Below are 7,306 nucleotides of genomic sequence, written 5' to 3'. Positions count from 1 at the left end.
AGTTCGGCAGGTGATGCGAGGTGTCGCCCAGGTCCTGTGGCCATCCTTCTCGACACCCGAAGGTCTTAGAGAGCTTGCGGAGAAGCTGAGGGGAGCACGGCGGCGCTTCCAGTTGTGGAAGATATTAGCCTGCCGTCAAGGCGCTAGGGAGGCCTGGGCCATGGTGAAGACGCGGTATTCACAGGCCGACCCCAACCATATGGCCGAGGTTGGTCCTGTAGGCCCCGATGGGAAGGAGATCCCTGTGAGCTTAGTATATGGCCAAGTAGAGTTGGCCGCAAAGTATTCCCAGCAGGACTGTAAATTAGACAGCGTGTTAGATGGTATTGAAGAGGAGTACAGTCGGTCAAAATGACTATGTAATTTAATTGACATTTATAATGCCTTCTAGCCGGATTGTAGATCGTTTGTCATGGCCGACCTTTTCGCTTCAGCCTCGGGACCTGACGGTCCGGAGTGTGTCCGAATTCCCGTGCGGTTATATAGGAACCGGGGAATGCGTGGAGTCCAGGCGTAGGGGTCAATATGGCGTGAACAGACAAGTGCCCGACTAGTTATGTTATATTACATGGTTAGTAAGAAACATCTTCCAGGGAGAATAGTTCCGTTAGGGGTTCCTTTCCCTTGGGGGCATGCCCTAAAGTGCATGTCCATGCTGCGAAAAGAAACACAGGAAAAATTCCTGGGGGCACATAGATAGAGAAAAAGATCATCTTTAGTTCACCGACCGAATATTCTCTTAAGAACGCTAGCTTTCGGCTTCACCCAGTCTGAGGTACACGTCCGGCTGATCCGGCAGTAACAGTCGTAGAGGTGCTCCCTTTACCACCTAGCCGAATAATCAGGAACGTAGGGGTAAGCACAGGAGCCAGGCAACCCAGCTTGGCCAAAACTTAAGTCATATCGATGCATATGATGGTGAATAAAAGGTACATGCGGAAGTTTGACACATGTGTTAGGCATGAAGCCCGTATAAATAAGCTTCTGTTTAAAGAAGCCCCCAGGTTTACTGAGCGCGGATAGCGCGTCAATTTGTGAGCCTTTAAAGGTTATAAGAGAGAAAAAACGGGAGAAGGAGAGAAATGTACGACGGACAGTATATAAGAAATGGACAGAGTAAGGAGACGAACATAGGATCCGGCGCTAGGCATAGAATCTTCGGAGACGGGCTGCATTCCATGGGTTCGGCTCGAGTCGTTTATCCGATGCGTTTCGCAGGCGGTATGCTCCACCAGTCAGGACTTGGTCAATTATGAAGGGACCTTCCCACTTGGGCTTGAGTTTGTCCTTTTTCTTGTCCGGCAGGCGTAGAACTAATTCGCCAACATTGTAATTTTTGGCCCGTACTTCTCTGCTTTGGTATCTTCGAGCTTGCTGTTGATAGAATGCGGAACGGGCTTTCACCACATCACGCTCCTCCTCTAATGCATCCAAACTTTCCTGCTGATCGAGCTCGGCTTCTCTTTCCTCGTACATGCGCACTCGAGGTGTGTCATGAATTATGTCGCAAGGCAGAACCGCCTCTGCGCCGTACACCATGAAGAATGGTGTGTATCCGGTGGTGCGATTCGGCATGGTCTGCAGCCCCCAGAGTACGGAGTCGAGCTCCTCTACCCAGTGCGTGTTAGGTTCCTTGAGGGACCGCACTAGTCTGGGTTTGATGCCGCTCATGATAAGACCATTTGCACGTTCGACCTGGCCGTTAGTTTGTGGGTGATAGATGGAAGCATAATCGAGCTTTATGCCCATGTTTTTGCACCAGAGTTTTACCTCGTCGGCCGTAAAGTTTGTGCCATTATCAGTGATGATGCTGCGGGGGACGCCGTAACGGTGTACGAGTTCGGATATGAAGTCTATCACAGGTCCGGATTCGGCCGTCTTAACAGGCTTGGCTTCTATCCATTTGGTGAGCTTATCCACCATGACCAGTAAGTATTTGTGCTTGTGGGTTCCGCCTTTAAGGGGTCCAACCATATCAAGCTCCCAGACCGCAAAGGGCCAAGTGATGGGGATAGTTTGGAGGGCGGTGGGTGGCATATGGCTTTGGTTTGCAAAGAGCTGGCAGCCGATGCATCGTTGGACTAAGTCCTGAGCGTCTGCCCGGGCCGTCAGCCAATAAAAGCCTTTACGGAAGGCCTTGCTTACCAGGGACCGGCCTGTAGCATGATGACCGCCGAGTCCGGCATGGATTTCAGCCAGGAGATTACGCCCCTCTTCTTCGGAGATGCACCTTTGAAGGACTCTGGTAGTGCTTTTCTTATAAAGCTCTCCCTCATGGACTCTGTAAGCTTTGGATCACCGCACTATGCAGCGTGCCTCATTTTGGTCCTCGGGGAGTTCCTGCCTAGTAAGGTAGGCGAGGAATGGTTCTGTCCATGGGGCGATGACGGCCATTATTACATGGGCTAAAGGTGTTATTTCAATGGCAGAGCCTCCGATTGTGTCAGAATGTTCGGTGTCTGGCAGTGCGGTTGGGTCCGGGCTGTTATTGTTTGGCTCCCCGTCCCATGCCACGGATGGCTTGAACAACCTTTCCAAGAAGATTTTGGGGGGGGGGACTACATCGCGTTTTTCGCTGATGCGTGCCAGGACATCCGCCGCCTGATTATTTTCTCGGGCTATATGGTGAAATTCAAGTCCCTCGAACCGAGTTGACATTTTTAGGATGATGTTGCGGTAAGCTGCCATTTTCGGATCCTTGGCATCGAAGTCTCCATTTATTTGGGAGATTGCAAGGTTCGAGTCCCCGCGCACCTCTAGGCGTTGGATGCCCATGGATACTGCCATCCGGAGACCATGTAGAAGGGCCTCATATTCGGCTGCATTGTTGGAGTCCGTGTATAGAATCTGTAGTACATATTGAACTATGTCTCCTGTGGGGGACGTCAAAACGACGCCAGCCCCCAGTCCGGCCAACATTTTGGAGCCGTCGAAATGCATGATCCAATTTGAATATGTGCCGTACTCTCTAGGGAGTTCGGCCTCTGTCCATTCTGCGACGAAGTCGGCCAAAACTTGTGACTTAATGGCTCGCCGTAGCTTATAAGGTATGTCGAACAGGAGGAGCTCGATGGCCCATTTCGCAATCCGGCCCATTGCGTCACGGTTGTTTATAATGTCGTTAAGTGGTACTTCCGAGGCTACTATTATTGAACACTCTTGAAAGTAGTGTCGTAGCTTCCGGGATGCCATGAATACCGCGTACACAATCTTTTGATAATGCGGGTACCGTGATTTGTAGGGAGTGAGGACAGTGGACACATAATAGACCGGCCTTTGAAGGGGGAATTTGTGTCCGTCCGTTTCTCGTTCGACGACGAGCACTGTGCTTACCACCTGATGTGTTGCTGCGATGTACAATAGCATTGGTTCACCGGTATTTGGCATGGCCAGGACTGTGTTTGTTGCCAGTATGGCTTTTATTTCATCGAGTCCGACCTTGGCTGCGTCCGTCCATTTGAAGTGTTCGGTGCGCCGAAGGAGGCGGTAAAGGGGAAGGGCCTTTTATCCTAAATGAGAGATAAAGCGGCTTAGAGCCGCCACACATCCAGTTAACTTTTCTATTTGTTTGAGGTCCTTTGGGATATCCAGTTGCGACAGAGCTTGGATCTTGGCTGGATTTGCTTCAATTCCTCTGCTGGATACAATGAAGCCCAAGAGCTTTCCGGCTGGAACACCAAAAACACATTTTTCCGGGTTGAGCTTGATGTCGTATGTTCGGAGATTGTCAAATGTGAGTCTCAATTCGTCTACTAGAGATTCAACATGTCTTGTTTTGACGACCACATCATCTACATATGCCTCCACTGTTTTACCGATCTGGCTTGCCAAACATGTCTGAATCATGCGCTGATATGTTGCGCCGGCGTTTTTGAGCCCGAAGGGCATCGTGTTGAAGCAGAATGGCCCGTATGGTGTGATAAATGCCGTTGCGGCTTGGTCTGGTTCTGCCATCTTGATTTGATGGTAGCCAGAATATGCGTCGAGGAAACACAACGAATCGTGTCCTGTGGTCGCATCGATAATTTGATCGATGCGGGGGAGGGGGAAGGGATCCTTTGGGAAAGCCTTCTTAAGGTCTTTAAAATCAACACACAGGCGCCAGGATTTGTCCTTCTTTGGTACCATCACCGGGTTTGCTAGACAGTCCAGATGTTTTATATCTCTGATGAAACCGGCCTCTAATAGCTTTGCTAGCTCCTCTCCCATAGCCTGTCTCTTAGGTTCGGAAAAATGCCAGAGAGCCTGTTTGACAGGTTTGAATCATGTTAGGATATTTAAGCTGTGCTCGGCCAGCCTACGTGGGATTCCTGGCATGTTTGAAGGGTGCCAAGCGAAAATGTCCCAGTTCTCTCGTAGGAACTCTCGCAATGCGGCGTCTACATCAGGGTTTAACTGTGCCCTGATGGAAGCTGTTTTATTGGGGTCCGTTGGATGGACTTGGAATTTGACTATTTCGTCCGCCGGTTTAAAGGAGGTGGATTTGGATCTTTTGTCGAGTACCACATCATCCCTATTCACCATAGAGCACAGTGCAGTCAGCTCCTCAGCCGAGAGGGCTTCGGATAGTGCCTCGAGGGCCAGTGCGTCTGTCTTGTTTTCGGCGCGGAGTGCTACATCCGGATCACTAGCGAGAGTGATGATCCCGTTAGGCCCAGGCATCTTGAGCTTCATGTACCCGTAATGGGGTATTGCTTGGAAGATTGTGAATGCTTCCCGCCCTAGCAAGGCGTGATAACCACTACTGAACGGGGCCACGTGGAACGTGACTTCTTTGGACCTGTAATTGTCCGGCGTGCCGAACACCACATCTAGTGTGATTTTTCCTGTACAGCATGCTTCCCGACTGGGGATTATTCCTCTAAAGGTTGTGCTACTTCGCTGATGCGGTCCAAGTCTATATCCATTTTTTGGAGAGTTTCCTCGTAGATGAGGTTCAATCCGCTGCCACCGTCCATGAGCACCTTGGTGAGACGAAAGCCGTCCACTATTGGACTGAGGACCAATGCGGCTGGTGCTCGGGCTGTTCGGAATTTAGGTTCATCACTGGCGTTGAAGGTAATGGCCGTGTCACTCCATGGGTTTATTGTTGCTACTTGGTAGACTTCGGCAAGGCTGCGGAGTGTCCTTTTTTGCATGTTATTTGATGGAAGGTCTCGAAGACTGTTAATACCGTATTGGTGTCTCTGGGGTGGCTCTGTGGCTTCCGGTATTAGGAGGTTTTCGCCAATTTTGGCCACCTGGCGGAGTATCCAACATGCTCTAAGGCTGTGAGTTGGTGTGGCGTCCTTTGTACTATGAATTTTACAGGGTCCATTAAGCCATCCTTCCAGTACGGTTCCATGCCCTGTAGAGGGTTTTTGCCTTTTGGTGTTTGGCCCGGGTGTCTTACGATGATGCACCCTTTTATTTCGGACTGGGCTTGCATTAAGGGCCGGATTGTCCCAAAATTTTGTTTTGGTTTTCCAGACGCTTTCCATCGCACAGTACTTTCGTACTATGGACTCTAAGTCAACAAAGCGTGTAATATCACGGCGACTTATGGCGTTTAGTATTCCCTTGTCCGTGCAATTATTGAAGAAGGATCAAATTGCGTCTTCCTCACGGCAGCCCTTTATCCTGTGGATAACCAGGAGGAATCTGGCCCAGTAATGATGTACTATTTCTTTGGGATCTTGCCTGATATGGGATAGATCGTTAATGTTCGGGTGGGTGGGTGGAATTGAATCCGAAGCCTTACCCCTTCTGAGGCTCAGAGGCCGAGGAATTTCCGAACTCGAAAGTTTGGATTCCTGGATGTCGTCTAATGAATCCAGTCCAGAGCCTGATTCTCGGTTCAGGTCTTGAGTGATATCCTCCCCTCCGCGGTCATCCGGTTTGGAGGGATCGGGAATCCGGACATAGCGAGTCCTTAGGATAGATGAAGGGTCGCCGCACTGTCCCTCTACCACGGCAACGTGATGGGTGGCTTGGGGAGAGTTAATCTCTCTCAGATTGGTTTTAGGCCCAATCTGGTCGTAATCCGTAGCGACTCCCAGGGCGGCGAAGCGATCTAAGAGCTCGCTTATGGAGGAAAGCTCTATTGGATTTAACTGCTCGGCAAGTTCCGAGTTAACATGAAGATTGTTTTCGATGGCTCGAGAGGTCATCGTCGGCGTAGAAGCCGAACAGGTGGTCATAAGAAAACCACCTAGCCGGAGGGTTTGGCCGACAGCCAAAGCTCCCTTAGCAACGGTGCCGTCTTTAAAGATGGGGCGAGGCATCCTTCCTGATGGCGACGACACAGAGGAACTCTCAATGAAAGCACCAATGTTGGTGTCAAAACCGGCGGATCTCGGGTAGGGGGTCCCGAACTGTGCGTCTAGGCCGGATGGTAACAGGAGGCAGGGGAACGAAGTTTTACCTAGGTTCGGGCCCTCTCGATGGAGGTAAAACCCTACGTCCTGCTTGATTAATATTGATGGTATGGGTAGTACAAGAGTTGATCTACCACGAGATCAGAGAGGCTAAATCCTACAAGCTAGCCTATGGTATGATTGTTGATGTGTATGTTGTCCTACGGACTAAAACCCTCCGGTTTATATAGACATCGGATAGGGTTAGGGTTACATAGAGTCGGTTACAATGGTAAGAGATCTGAACATCCGTATCACCAAGCTTTCCTTCCACGCCAAGGAAAGTCCCTTCCGGACACGGGATGGAGTCTTCAATCTTGTATCTTCATAGTCCAGGAGTCCGGCTTGAAGGTATAGTTCGGCTATCCGAACACCCCCTAATCCAGGACTCCCTCACCTTCCCCTTTTTATTTTTTATTTTTGGGACAATGCACTATTAATGATGATCATCACACTTCTATTTATTCGCAACTCAAAGATTACAACTTGATACTAGAACAAAGTATAACTCTATATGAATGCCTCCGGCGATGTACCGGGATGGGCAATGAATCAAGAGTAACATGTATGAAATTATGCATGGTGGCTTTGCCCCAAATACGATGTCAACTACATGATCATGCAAGACAATAAGACAATGATGAAGCGTGTCATAATAAACGTAACGGTGGGAAGTTGCATGGCAATATATCTCGGAATGGCTATGGAAATGCCATAATAGGTAGGTATGGTGGCTGTTTTGAGGAAGGTATAAGGAGGTTTATGTGTGATAGAGCATATCAAATTACGGGGGTTCGATGCACCGGCGAAGTTTGCACCAACTCTCAAGGTGAGAAAGGGCAATGCACGGTACCGAAGAGGCTAGCAATGATGGGAAGGTGAGAGTGCGTATAATCTATGGACTCAATATT

Source organism: Triticum aestivum, chromosome 1A, assembly GCF_018294505.1.
Source record: "Triticum aestivum cultivar Chinese Spring chromosome 1A, IWGSC CS RefSeq v2.1, whole genome shotgun sequence".
Lineage (NCBI taxonomy): Eukaryota > Viridiplantae > Streptophyta > Magnoliopsida > Poales > Poaceae > Triticum > Triticum aestivum.
Note: the sequence above shows the minus strand (reverse complement) of the source record.